General features: G+C 38.8%; 5 non-coding genes across 5 annotated transcripts; all 5 read left to right on the forward strand.

Moving 5' to 3' along the window:
• The first annotated feature begins 10,137 nt into the window (after positions 1 to 10,137).
• On the forward strand, positions 10,138 to 10,211 carry trnan-guu (transfer RNA asparagine (anticodon GUU)). The gene has a single exon. It is a non-coding gene; the product is annotated as a tRNA-Asn (tRNA).
• Positions 10,212 to 10,651: 440 nt separating this feature from the next.
• On the forward strand, positions 10,652 to 10,725 carry trnan-guu (transfer RNA asparagine (anticodon GUU)). The gene has a single exon. It is a non-coding gene; the product is annotated as a tRNA-Asn (tRNA).
• Positions 10,726 to 12,307: 1,582 nt separating this feature from the next.
• trnan-guu (transfer RNA asparagine (anticodon GUU)) lies at positions 12,308 to 12,381 on the forward strand. The gene has a single exon. It is a non-coding gene; the product is annotated as a tRNA-Asn (tRNA).
• Positions 12,382 to 13,456: 1,075 nt separating this feature from the next.
• On the forward strand, positions 13,457 to 13,530 carry trnan-guu (transfer RNA asparagine (anticodon GUU)). The gene has a single exon. It is a non-coding gene; the product is annotated as a tRNA-Asn (tRNA).
• Positions 13,531 to 15,193: 1,663 nt separating this feature from the next.
• On the forward strand, positions 15,194 to 15,267 carry trnan-guu (transfer RNA asparagine (anticodon GUU)). The gene has a single exon. It is a non-coding gene; the product is annotated as a tRNA-Asn (tRNA).
• The last annotated feature ends 161 nt before the right edge of the window (positions 15,268 to 15,428 follow it).

Genomic DNA, 15,428 nt, shown 5'->3' on the forward strand with positions numbered 1-15,428 from the left:
TGTTATAACCAACCATGTTATAACCATGTTATAACAACCATGTTATAACCATGTTATAACCAACCATGTTATACCCAGCCATGTTATAACCAACCATGTTATAAGCATGTTATAACCAACTATCTTATAACCATGTTATAATCAACCATGTTATAACCATGTTATAATCAACCATGTTATAACCATGTTATAACAACCATGTTATAACCATGTTATAACCAACCATGTTATTACCATGTTATAACCAACCATGTTATTATCATGTTATAACCAACCATGTTATAACCATGTTATAACCAACCATGTTATAAGCATGTTATAACCAACTATCTTATAACCATGTTATAATCAACCATGTTATAACCATGTTATTACCAGCCATGTTATAACCAACCATGTTATAACCAATCATGTTATAACCATGTTATGACCAACCATGTTATAAGCATGTTATAACCAGCCATGTTATAAACAACCATGTTATTATCAGGTTATAATCAACCATGCTATAACCATGTTATAACCAACCATGTTATAACCAACAATGTTATTACCATGTTATAACCAACAATGTTATAACCATGTTATAACCAACCATGTTATAACCATGTTATAACCAACCATTTTATAACAACCATGTTATAACCAGCCTTGTTATGACCAACCATGTTATAAACATGTTATAACCAACAATGTTATTACCATGTTATAACCAACAATGTTATAACCGACCATGTTATAAACAACCATGTTATAACCAGCCTTGTTATGACCAACCATGTTATAACCATGTTATAACCAACCATGTTATAACCAGCCATGTTATAACCAACCATGGTATAACCATGTTATAACCAACCATGTTATAAGCATGTTATAACCAACTATCTTATAACCATGTTATAATCAAACATGTTATAACCATGTTATAACCAACCATGTTATAACCATGTTATAACCAACCATATTATAACAACCATGTTATAACCATGTTATAACCAACCATGTTATAACCAGTCTTGTTATGACCAACCATGTTATAAGCATGTTATAACCAACCATGTCATAACCATGTTATAACCAACCATGTTATAACAACCATGTTATAACCAACCATGTTATAACAACCATGTTATAACCAGCCATGTTATAACAACCATGTTATAACCAGCCATGTTATAACCAACCATGTTATAACCATGTTATAACCAAACCATGTCATAAGCATGTTATAACCAACTATCTTATAACCATGTTATAATCAACCATGTTATAATAATAATAATAATAATAATAATGGATACTTTATTGATCCCCATGGGGAAATTACTTGTTTTTCTCTGCATTTGACCCATTCACTCAGTGAAGCAGTGGGCAGCCCACTAAGAAGGCGCCCGGGGAGCAGTGTGTAGGGACGGTACCTTGCTCAGGGGTACCTCAGGGTAGAACCGCCGACCTTCCGATCATGGGGCGACCACTTTACCTACTGAGCTATCCCCCTGTTGTTATATCCATGTTATAACAACCATGTTCTAACCATGTTATAACCAACCATGTTATTATCATGTTATAACCAACCATGTTATAACCATGTTATAACCAACCATGTTATAACCATGTTATAACCAACCATGTTATTATCGTGTCATAACTAACCATGTTATAACCATGTTATAACCAGCCATGTTATAACCAACCATGTTATAACCAATCATGTTATAACCAACCATGTTATAACCATGTTGTAACTAAATGTCATAAGCATGTTATAACCAACTATCTTATAACCATGTTATAACCAACCATGTTATAACCATTTTATAATCAACCATGTTATAACCATGTTATAACAACCATGTTATAACCATGTTATAACCAACCATGTTATTACCATGTTATAACCAACCATGTTATAATCATGTTATAACCAACCATGTTATAACCATGTTATAACCAACCATGTTATACCCAGCCATGTTATAACCAACCATGTTATAACCAACCATCTTATAAGCATGTTATAACCAACTATCTTATAACCATGTTATAATCAACCATGTTATAACCATGTTATTACCAGTCATGTTATAACCAACCATGTTATACCCAGCCATGTTATAACCAACCATGTTATAACCAACTATCTTATAAGCATGTTATAACCAACTATCTTATAACCATGTTATAATCAACCATGTTATAACCATGTTATTACCAGTCATGTTATAACCAACCATGTTATAACCAACAATGTTATAACCATGTTATAACCAACCATGTTATAACCATGTTATAACCAACCATTTTATAACAACCATGTTATAACCAGCCTTGTTATGACCAACCATGTTATAAACATGTTATAACCAACAATGTTATTACCATGTTATAACCAACAATGTTATAACCGACCATGTTATAAACAACCATGTTATAACCAGCCTTGTTATGACCAACCATGTTATAACCATGTTATAACCAACCATGTTATAACCAGCCATGTTATAACCAACCATGGTATAACCATGTTATAACCAACCATGTTATAAGCATGTTATAACCAACTATCTTATAACCATGTTATAATCAAACATGTTATAACCATGTTATAACCAACCATGTTATAACCATGTTATAACCAACCATATTATAACAACCATGTTATAACCATGTTATAACCAACCATGTTATAACCAGTCTTGTTATGACCAACCATGTTATAAGCATGTTATAACCAACCATGTCATAACCATGTTATAACCAACCATGTTATAACAACCATGTTATAACCAACCATGTTATAACAACCATGTTATAACCAGCCATGTTATAACAACCATGTTATAACCAGCCATGTTATAACCAACCATGTTATAACCATGTTATAACCAAACCATGTCATAAGCATGTTATAACCAACTATCTTATAACCATGTTATAATCAACCATGTTATAATAATAATAATAATAATAATAATGGATACTTTATTGATCCCCATGGGGAAATTACTTGTTTTTCTCTGCATTTGACCCATTCACTCAGTGAAGCAGTGGGCAGCCCACTAAGAAGGCGCCCGGGGAGCAGTGTGTAGGGACGGTACCTTGCTCAGGGGTACCTCAGGGTAGAACCGCCGACCTTCCGATCATGGGGCGACCACTTTACCTACTGAGCTATCCCCCTGTTGTTATATCCATGTTATAACAACCATGTTCTAACCATGTTATAACCAACCATGTTATTATCATGTTATAACCAACCATGTTATAACCATGTTATAACCAACCATGTTATAACCATGTTATAACCAACCATGTTATTATCGTGTCATAACTAACCATGTTATAACCATGTTATAACCAGCCATGTTATAACCAACCATGTTATAACCAATCATGTTATAACCAACCATGTTATAACCATGTTGTAACTAAATGTCATAAGCATGTTATAACCAACTATCTTATAACCATGTTATAACCAACCATGTTATAACCATTTTATAATCAACCATGTTATAACCATGTTATAACAACCATGTTATAACCATGTTATAACCAACCATGTTATTACCATGTTATAACCAACCATGTTATAATCATGTTATAACCAACCATGTTATAACCATGTTATAACCAACCATGTTATACCCAGCCATGTTATAACCAACCATGTTATAACCAACCATCTTATAAGCATGTTATAACCAACTATCTTATAACCATGTTATAATCAACCATGTTATAACCATGTTATTACCAGTCATGTTATAACCAACCATGTTATACCCAGCCATGTTATAACCAACCATGTTATAACCAACCATCTTATAAGCATGTTATAACCAACTATCTTATAACCATGTTATAATCAACCATGTTATAACCATGTTATTACCAGTCATGTTATAACCAACCATGTTATAACCAACAATGTTATAACCATGTTATAACCAACCATGTTATAACCATGTTATAACCAACCATTTTATAACAACCATGTTATAACCAGCCTTGTTATGACCAACCATGTTATAAACATGTTATAACCAACAATGTTATTACCATGTTATAACCAACAATGTTATAACCGACCATGTTATAAACAACCATGTTATAACCAGCCTTGTTATGACCAACCATGTTATAACCATGTTATAACCAACCATGTTATAACCAGCCATGTTATAACCAACCATGGTATAACCATGTTATAACCAACCATGTTATAAGCATGTTATAACCAACTATCTTATAACCATGTTATAATCAAACATGTTATAACCATGTTATAACCAACCATGTTATAACCATGTTATAACCAACCATATTATAACAACCATGTTATAACCATGTTATAACCAACCATGTTATAACCAGTCTTGTTATGACCAACCATGTTATAAGCATGTTATAACCAACCATGTCATAACCATGTTATAACCAACCATGTTATAACAACCATGTTATAACCAACCATGTTATAACAACCATGTTATAACCAGCCATGTTATAACAACCATGTTATAACCAGCCATGTTATAACCAACCATGTTATAACCATGTTATAACCAAACCATGTCATAAGCATGTTATAACCAACTATCTTATAACCATGTTATAATCAACCATGTTATAATAATAATAATAATAATAATAATGGATACTTTATTGATCCCCATGGGGAAATTACTTGTTTTTCTCTGCATTTGACCCATTCACTCAGTGAAGCAGTGGGCAGCCCACTAAGAAGGCGCCCGGGGAGCAGTGTGTAGGGACGGTACCTTGCTCAGGGGTACCTCAGGGTAGAACCGCCGACCTTCCGATCATGGGGCGACCACTTTACCTACTGAGCTATCCCCCTGTTGTTATATCCATGTTATAACAACCATGTTCTAACCATGTTATAACCAACCATGTTATTATCATGTTATAACCAACCATGTTATAACCATGTTATAACCAACCATGTTATAACCATGTTATAACCAACCATGTTATTATCGTGTCATAACTAACCATGTTATAACCATGTTATAACCAGCCATGTTATAACCAACCATGTTATAACCAATCATGTTATAACCAACCATGTTATAACCATGTTGTAACTAAATGTCATAAGCATGTTATAACCAACTATCTTATAACCATGTTATAACCAACCATGTTATAACCATTTTATAATCAACCATGTTATAACCATGTTATAACAACCATGTTATAACCATGTTATAACCAACCATGTTATTACCATGTTATAACCAACCATGTTATAATCATTTTATAACCAACCATGTTATAACCATGTTATAACCAACCATGTTATACCCAGCCATGTTATAACCAACCATGTTATAACCAACCATCTTATAAGCATGTTATAACCAACTATCTTATAACCATGTTATAATCAACCATGTTATAACCATGTTATTACCAGTCATGTTATAACCAACCATGTTATAACCAATCATGTTATAACCATGTTATGACCAACCATGTTATAAGCATGTTTTAACCAACCATGTTATAACGCTTTTTAATAACCAGCCATGTTATAACCAACCATGTTATAACCATGTTGTAACTAAATGTCATAAGCATGTTATAACCAACTATCTTATAACCATGTTATAACCAACCATGTTATAACCATGTTATAATCAACCATGTTATAACCATGTTATAACAACCATGTTATAACCATGTTATAACCAACCATGTTATTACCATGTTATAACCAACCATGTTATAATCATGTTATAACCAACCATGTTATAACCATGTTATAACCAACCATGTTATACCCAGCCATGTTATAACCAACCATGTTATAACCAACCATCTTATAAGCATGTTATAACCAACTATCTTATAACCATGTTATTAACAACCATGTTATAACCATGTTATTACCAGTCATGTTATAACCAACCATGTTATAACCAATCATGTTATAACCATGTTATGACCAACCATGTTATAAGCATGTTATAACCAACCAAGCTATAACCATGTTATAACCAATCATGTTATAACCAGCCATGTTATAACCAACCATGTTATTATCAGGTTATAATCAACCATGCTATAACCATGTTATAACCAACCATGTTATAACCAACAATGTTATTACCATGTTATAACCAACAATGTTATAACCATGTTATAACCAACCATGTTATAAACATGTTATAACCAACCATTTTATAACAACCATGTTATAACCAGCCTTGTTATGACCAACCATGTTATAAACATGTTATAACCAACAATGTTATTACCATGTTATAACCAACAATGTTATACCCAGCCATGTTATAACCAACCATGTTATAAGCATGTTATAACCAACTATCTTATAACCATGTTATAATCAACCATGTTATAACCATGTTATAATCAACCATGTTATAACCATGTTATAATCAACCATGTTATAACCATGTTATAACAACCATGTTATAACCATGTTATAACCAACCATGTTATTACCATGTTATAACCAACCATGTTATTATCATGTTATAACCAAACCATGTCATAAGAATGTTATAACCAACTATCTTATAACCATGTTATAATCAACCATGTTATAACCATGTTATTACCAGTCATGTTATAACCAACCATGTTATAACCAATCATGTTATAACCATGTTATGACCAACCATGTTATAAGCATGTTATAACCAACCAAGCTATAACCATGTTATAACCAACCATGTTATAACCATGTTATAACCAACCATTTTATAACAACCATGTTATAACCAGCCTTGTTATGACCAACCATGTTATAAACATGTTATAACCAACAATGTTATTACCATGTTATAACCAACAATGTTATAACCATGTTATAACCAGCCATGTTATAACCAACCATGTTATAACCAATAATGTTATAAACATGTTATAACCAACAATGTTATTACCATGTTATAACCAACAATGTTATAACCATGTTATAACCAGCCATGTTATAACCAACAATGTTATTACCATGTTATAACCAACAATGTTATAACCATGTTATAACCAACCATGTTATAACCAGCCATGTTATAACAACCATGTTATAACCAACCATGTTATAACCAGCCATGTTATAACCAGTCTTGTTATGACCAACCATGTCATTAGCATGTTATAACCAACCATTGTATAACCATGTTATAACCAACCATGTTATAAGCATGTTATAACCAACTATCTTATAACCATGTTATAATCAACCATGTTATAACCATGTTATAATCAACCATGTTATAACCATGTTATAACCAACCATGTTATAACCATGTTATAACCAACCATATTATAACAACCATGTTATAACCATGTTATAACCAACCATGTTATAACCAGCCATGTTATAACCAACCATGTTATAAGCATGTTATAACCAACTATCTTATAACCATGTTATAATCAACCATGTTATAACCATGTTATAACCAACCATGTTATTACCATGTTATAACCAACCATGTTATAAGCATGTTATAACCAACCATGTTATAACCAGCCATGTTATAACCAACCATGTTATAACCATGTTGTAACTAAACCATGTCATAAGCATGTTATAACCAACTATCTTATAACCATGTTATAATCAACCATGTTATAACCATGTTATAACCAACCATGTTATAACCATGTTATAACAACCATGTTATAACCATGTTATAACCAACCATGTTATACCCAGCCATGTTATAACCAACCATGTTATAAGCATGTTATAACCAACTATCTTATAACCATGTTATAATCAACCATGTTATAACCATGTTATAATCAACCATGTTATAACCATGTTATAATCAACCATGTTATAACCATGTTATAACAACCATGTTATTACCATGTTATAACCAACCATGTTATTATCATGTTATAACCAACCATGTTATAACCATGTTATAACCAACCATGTTATAAGCATGTTATAACCAACTATCTTATAACCATGTTATAATCAACCATGTTATAACCATGTTATTACCAGCCATGTTATAACCAACCATGTTATAACCAATCATGTTATAACCATGTTATGACCAACCATGTTATAAGCATGTTATAACCAGCCATGTTATAACCAACCATGTTATTATCAGGTTATAATCAACCATGCTATAACCATGTTATAACCAACCATGTTATAACCAACAATGTTATTACCATGTTATAACCAACAATGTTATAACCATGTTATAACCAACCATGTTATAACCATGTTATAACCAACCATTTTATAACAACCATGTTATAACCAGCCTTGTTATGACCAACCATGTTATAAACATGTTATAAACAACAATGTTATTACCATGTTATAACCAACAATGTTATAACCGACCATGTTATAAACAACCATGTTATAACCAGCCTTGTTATGACCAACCATGTTATAACCATGTTATAACCAACCATGTTATAACCATGTTATAACCAACCATTTTATAACAACCATGTTATAACCATGTTATAACCAACCATGTTATAACCAGCCATGTTATAACCAACCATGGTATAACCATGTTATAACCAACCATGTTATAAGCATGTTATAACCAACTATCTTATAACCATGTTATAATCAAACATGTTATAACCATGTTATAACCAACCATGTTATAACCATGTTATAACCAACCATATTATAACAACCATGTTATAACCATGTTATAACCAACCATGTTATAACCAGTCTTGTTATGACCAACCATGTTATAAGCATGTTATAACCAACCATGTCATAACCATGTTATAACCAACCATGTTATAACAACCATGTTATAACCAACCATGTTATAACAACCATGTTATAACCAGCCATGTTATAACAACCATGTTATAACCAGCCATGTTATAACCAACCATGTTATAACCATGTTATAACCAAACCATGTCATAAGCATGTTATAACCAACTATCTTATAACCATGTTATAATCAACCATGTTATAATAATAATAATAATAATAATAATGGATACTTTATTGATCCCCATGGGGAAATTACTTGTTTTTCTCTGCATTTGACCCATTCACTCAGTGAAGCAGTGGACAGCCCACTAAGAAGGCGCCCGGGGAGCAGTGTGTAGGGACGGTACCTTGCTCAGGGGTACCTCAGGGTAGAACCGCCGACCTTCCGATCATGGGGCGACCACTTTACCTACTGAGCTATCCCCCTGTTGTTATATCCATGTTATAACAACCATGTTCTAACCATGTTATAACCAACCATGTTATTATCATGTTATAACCAACCATGTTATAACCATGTTATAACCAACCATGTTATAACCATGTTATAACCAACCATGTTATTATCGTGTCATAACTAACCATGTTGGAACCATGTTATAACCAGCCATGTTATAACCAACCATGTTATAACCAATCATGTTATAACCAACCATGTTATAACCAACAATGTTATAACCATGTTATACCCAGCCATGTTATAACCAACTATCTTATAACCATGTTATAATCAACCATGTTATAATAATAATAATAATAATAATGGATACTTTATTGATCCCCATGGGGAAATTACTTGTTTTTCTCTGCATTTGACCCATTCACTCAGTGAAGCAGTGGGCAGCCCACTAAGCAGGCGCCCGGGGAGCAGTGTGTAGGGACGGTACCTTGCTCAGGGGTACCTCAGGATAGAACCGCCGACCTTCCGATCATGGGGCGACCACTTTACCTACTGAGCTATCCCCCTGTTGTTATAACCATGTTATAACAACCATGTTATAACCATGTTATAACCAACCATGTTATAACCATGTGTGACCTACAAGTCACATATTTTAAACAATCAAGGCGGTATGGAGAGGAAGTACCAGAGCACCTCCATCTAGCCACCCGGTCCTCTCTCGACGCCCCTGCTTGGCTTCACTCAGTCTCTGTTGCACAATCGTATACCCCACAACCAAAGAGACCGGAACACCCTCCCCCAGTCCCCCGTCCAGTCTCGACACCTGTGGGTTGCGGGTTGTCAGTCTCTGTGGCGCAATCGGTTAGAGCTTTTGGCTGTTAACAACCAAAAAAGACCGGAACACCCTCCCCCAGTCCCCCGTCCAGTCTCGACACCTGTGGGTTGCGTGTTGTCAGTCTCTGTGGCGCAATCGGTTAGCGCGTTCGGCTGTTAACCGAAAGGTTGGTGGTTCAAGCCCACCCTGGGACGATATCACTGTGTTTGCCAGGTAATGCACAATGCTGCACAAACGTGCAGTGAAACTCTTATGACAGTTATGTTGGTTATACTATGTTATAATCAACCATGTTATAACAAACCATGGTATATCCAGGATGGTCGTTTGATGAACGCAGTCAACTGTTTTATCAAGGGTGATATGCATCTTTGGGGTTGCTGTTGTTCGTTCGCAACTGCATACTTGCTGCCAAGTATGTGTGACCTACAAGTCACATATTTTAAACAATCAAGGAGGTATGGAGAGGAAGTACCAGAGCACCTCCATCTAGCCACCCGGTCCTCTCTCGACGCCCCTGCTTGGCTTCACTCAGTCTCTGTTGCACAATCGTATACCCCACAACCAAAAAAGACCGGAACACCCTCCCCCAGTCCCCCGTCCAGTCTTGACACCTGTGGGTTGCGGGTTATCAGTCTCTGTGGCGCAATGGGTTAGCGCATTCGGCTGTTAACCGAAAGGTTGGTGGTTCAAGCCCACCCAGGGACGATATCACTGTTATTGCCAGGTAATTGAGAATGCTGCACAAACGTGCAGTGCAACTCTTATGTTGGTTATACCATGTTATAATCAACCATGTTTTAACCAACCATGGTATATTCAGGACGGTCGTTTGATGAACGCAGTCAACTGTTTTATCAAGGCTGATATTCTTTGGGGTGCTGTTGTTCGTCCGCAACTGCATACTTGCTGCCAAGTATGTGTGACCTACAAGTCACATATTTTAAACAATCAAGGCGGTATGGAGAGGAAGTACCAGAGCACCTCCATCTAGCCACCCGGTCCTCTCTCGACGCCCCTGCTTGGCTTCACTCAGTCTCTGTTGCACAATCGTATACCCCACAACCAAAGCTGGCTGTTAACAACCAAAAAAGACCGGAACACCCTCCCCCAGTCCCCCGTCCAGTCTCAACACCTGTGGGTTGCGGGTTGTCAGTCTCTGTGGCGCAATCGGTTAGAGCTTTTGGCTGTTAACAACCAAAAAAGACCGGAACACCCTCCCCCAGTCCCCCGTCCAGTCTCGACACCTGTGGGTTGAGTGTTGTCAGTCTCTGTGGCGCAATCGGTTAGTGCGTTCGGCTGTTAACCGAAAGGTTGGTGGTTCAAGCCCACCCTGGGACGATATCACTGTGTTTGCCAGGTAATGCACAATGCTGCACAAACGTGCAGTGCAACTCTTATGACAGTTATGTTGGTTATACCATGTTATAATCAACCATGTTTTAACCAACCATGGTATAACCATGTTATAACCAGGACGGTCGTTTGATGAACGCAGTCAACTGTTTTATCAAGGGTGATATCCATCTTTGGGGTGCTGTTGTTCGTCCGCAACTGCATACTTGCTGCCAAGTATGTGTGACCTACAAGTCACATATTTTAAACAATCAAGGCGGTATGGAGAGGAAGTACCAGAGCACCTCCATCCAGCCACCCGATCCTCTCTCGACGCCCCTGCTTGGCTTCACTCAGTCTCTGTTGCAAAATCGTTTACCCCACAACCAAAAAGACCGGAACACCCTCCTCCACTCCCACGTCCAGTCTCGACACCTGTGGGCTGCGTGTTGTCAGTCTCTGTGGCGCAATTGGTTAGAGCGTTCGGCTGTTAACCGAAAGGTTGGTGGTTCAAGCCCACCCAGGGATGATATCACTGTTATTGCCAGGTAATTCAGAATGCTGCACAAACGTTCAGTGCAACTCTTATGTTGGTTATACCATGTTATAATCAACCATGTTTTAACCAACCATGGTATATCCAGGACGGTCGTTTGATGAACGCAGTCAACTGTTTTATCAAGGCTGATATTCTTTGGGGTGCTGTTGTTCGTCCGCAACTGCATACTTGCTGCCAAGTATGTGTGACCTACAAGTCACATATTTTAAACAATCAAGGCGGTATGGAGAGGAAGTACCAGAGCACCTCCATCTAGCCACCCGGTCCTCTCTCGACGCCCCTGCTTGGCTTCACTCAGTCTCTGTTGCACAATCGTATACCCCACAACCAAAGAGACCGGAACACCCTCCCCCAGTCCCCCGTCCAGTCTCGACACCTGTGGGTTGCGGGTTGTCAGTCTCTGTGGCGCAATCGGTTAGCGCGTTCGGCTGTTAACCGAAAGGTTGGTGGTTCAAGCCCACCCAGGGACGATATCACTGTGTTTGCCAGTTAATGCACAATGCTGCACAAAAGTGCAGTGCAACTCTTATGACAGTTATGTTGGTTATACCATGTTATAATCAACCATGTTTTAACCAACCATGGTATAACCATGTTATAACCAGGACGGTCGTTTGATGAACGCAGTCAACTGTTTTATCAAGGGTGATATCCATCTTTGGGGTGCTGTTGTTCGTCCGCAACTGCATACTTGCTGCCAAGTATGTGTGACCTACAAGTCACATATTTTAAACAATCAAGGCGGTATGGAGAGGAAGTACCAGAGCACCTCCATCCAGCCACCCGATCCTCTCTCGACGCCCCTGCTTGGCTTCACTCAGTCTCTGTTGCAAAATCGTTTACCCCACAACCAAAAAGACCGGAACACCCTCCTCCACTCCCACGTCCAGTCTCGACACCTGTGGGCTGCGTGTTGTCAGTCTCTGTGGCGCAATTGGTTAGAGCGTTCGGCTGTTAACCGAAAGGTTGGTGGTTCAAGCCCACCCAGGGACGATATCACTGTTATTGCCAGGTAATTCAGAATGCTGCACAAACGTGCAGTGCAACTCTTATGACAGTTATGTTGGTTATACCATGTTATAATCAACCATGTTATAACAAACCATGGTATATCCAGGACGGTCGTTTGATGAACGCAGTCAACTGTTTTATCAAGGGTGATATGCATCTTTGGGGTTGCTGTTGTTCGTCCGCAACTGCATACTTGCTGCCAAGTATGTGTGACCTACAAGTCACATATTTTAAACAATCAAGGAGGTATGGAGAGGAAGTACCAGAGCACCTCCATCTAGCCACCCGGTCCTCTCTCGACGCCCCTGCTTGGATTCACTCAGTCTCTGTTGCACAATCGTATACCCCACAACCAAAAAAGACCGGAACACCCTCCCCCAGTCCCCCGTCCAGCCTCGACACCTGTGGGTTGCGAGTTGTCAGTTTCTGTGGCGCAATCGGTTAGAGCTTTCGGATGTTAACAACCAAAAAAGACCGGAACACCCTCCCACAGTCCCCCATCCAGTCTTGACACCTGTGGGTTGTGCGTTGTCAGTCTCTGTGGCGCAATGGGTTAGCGCATTCGGCTGTTAACCGAAAGGTTGGTGGTTCAAGCCCACCCAGGGACGATATCACTGTTATTGCCAGGTAATTCAGAATCCTGCACAAACGTGCAGTGCAACTCTTATGTTGGTTATACCATGTTATAATCAACCATGTTTTAACCAACCATGGTATATCCAGGACGGTCGTTTGATGAACGCAGTCAACTGTTTTATCAAGGCTGATATTCTTTGGGGTGCTGTTGTTCGTCCGCAACTGCATACTTGCTGCCAAGTATGTGTGACCTACAAGTCACATATTTTAAACAATCAAGGCGGTATGGAGAGGAAGTACCAGAGCACCTCCATCTAGCCACCCGGTCCTCTCTCGACGCCCCTGCTTGGCTTCACTCAGTCTCTGTTGCACAATCGTATACCCCACAACCAAAGAGACCTGAACACCCTCCCCCAGTCCCCCGTCCAGTCTCGACACCTGTGGGTTGCGGGTTGTCAGTCTCTGTGGCGCAATCGGTTAGAGCTTTTGGCTGTTAACAACCAAAAAAGACCGGAACACCCTCCCCCAGTCCCCCGTCCAGTCTCGACACCTGTGGGTTGCGCGTTGTCAGTCTCTGTGGCGCAATCGGTTAGCGCGTTTGGCTGTTAACCGAAAGGTTGGTGGTTCAAGCCCACCCAGGGATGATATCACTGTGTTTGCCAGGTAATGCACAAAAGTGCAGTGCAACTCTTATGACAGTTATGTTGGTTATACTATGTTATAATCAACCATGTTTTAACCAAACATGGTATAACCATGTTATAACCAGGACGGTCGTTTGATGAACGCAGTCAACTGTTTTATCAAGGGTGATATCCATCTTTGGGGTGCTGTTGTTCGTCCGCAACTGCATACTTGCTGCCAAGTATGTGTGACCTACAAGTCACATATTTTAAACAATCAAGGCGGTATGGAGAGGAAGTACCAGAGCACCTCCATCCAGCCACCCGTTCCTCTCTCGACGCCCCTGCTTGGCTTCACTCAGTCTCTGTTGCAAAATCGTTTACCCAACAACCAAAAAGACCGGAACACCCTCCTCCACTCCCACGTCCAGTCTCGACACCTGTGGTTTGCGCGTTGTCAGTCTCTGTGGCGCAATTGGTTAGCGCTTTCGGCTGTTAACCAAAAGGTTGGTGGTTCAAGCCCACCCAGGGATGATATCACTGTTATTGCCAGGTAATTCAGAATGCTGCACAAATGTTCAGTGCAACTCTTATGTTGGTTATACCATGTTATAATCAACCATGTTTTAACCAACCATGGTATATCCAGGACGGTCGTTTGATGAACGCAGTCAACTGTTTTATCAAGGCTGATATTCTTTGGGGTGCTGTTGTTCGTCCGCAACTGCATACTTGCTGCCAAGTATGTGTGACCTACAAGTCACATATTTTAAACAATCAAGGCGGTATGGAGAGGAAGTACCAGAGCACCTCCATCTAGCCACCCGGTCCTCTCTCGACGCCCCTGCTTGGCTTCACTCAGTCTCTGTTGCACAATCGTATACCCCACAACCAAAGAGACCGGAACACCCTCCCCCAGTCCCCCGTCCAGTCTCGACACCTGTGGGTTGCGGGTTGTCAGTCTCTGTGGCGCAATCGGTTAGAGCTTTTGGCTGTTAACAACCAAAAAAGACCGGAACACCCTCCCCCAGTCCCCCGTCCAGTCTCGACACCTGTGGGTTGCGCGTTGTCAGTCTCTGTGGCGCAATGGGTTAGCGCGTTCGGCTGTTAACCGAAAGGTTGGTGGTTCAAGCCCACCCAGGGACGATATCACTGTGTTTGCCAGGTAATGCACAATGCTGCACAAAAGTGCAGTGCAACTCTTATGACAGTTATGTTGGTTATACCATGTTATAATCAACCATGTTTTAACCAACCATGGTATAACCATGTTATAACCAGGACGGTCGTTTGATGAACGCAGTCAA

This window comes from Astatotilapia calliptera, chromosome 3 (assembly GCF_964374335.1).
Source record: "Astatotilapia calliptera chromosome 3, fAstCal68.1, whole genome shotgun sequence".
In the NCBI taxonomy this organism is placed as follows: domain Eukaryota; kingdom Metazoa; phylum Chordata; class Actinopteri; order Cichliformes; family Cichlidae; genus Astatotilapia; species Astatotilapia calliptera.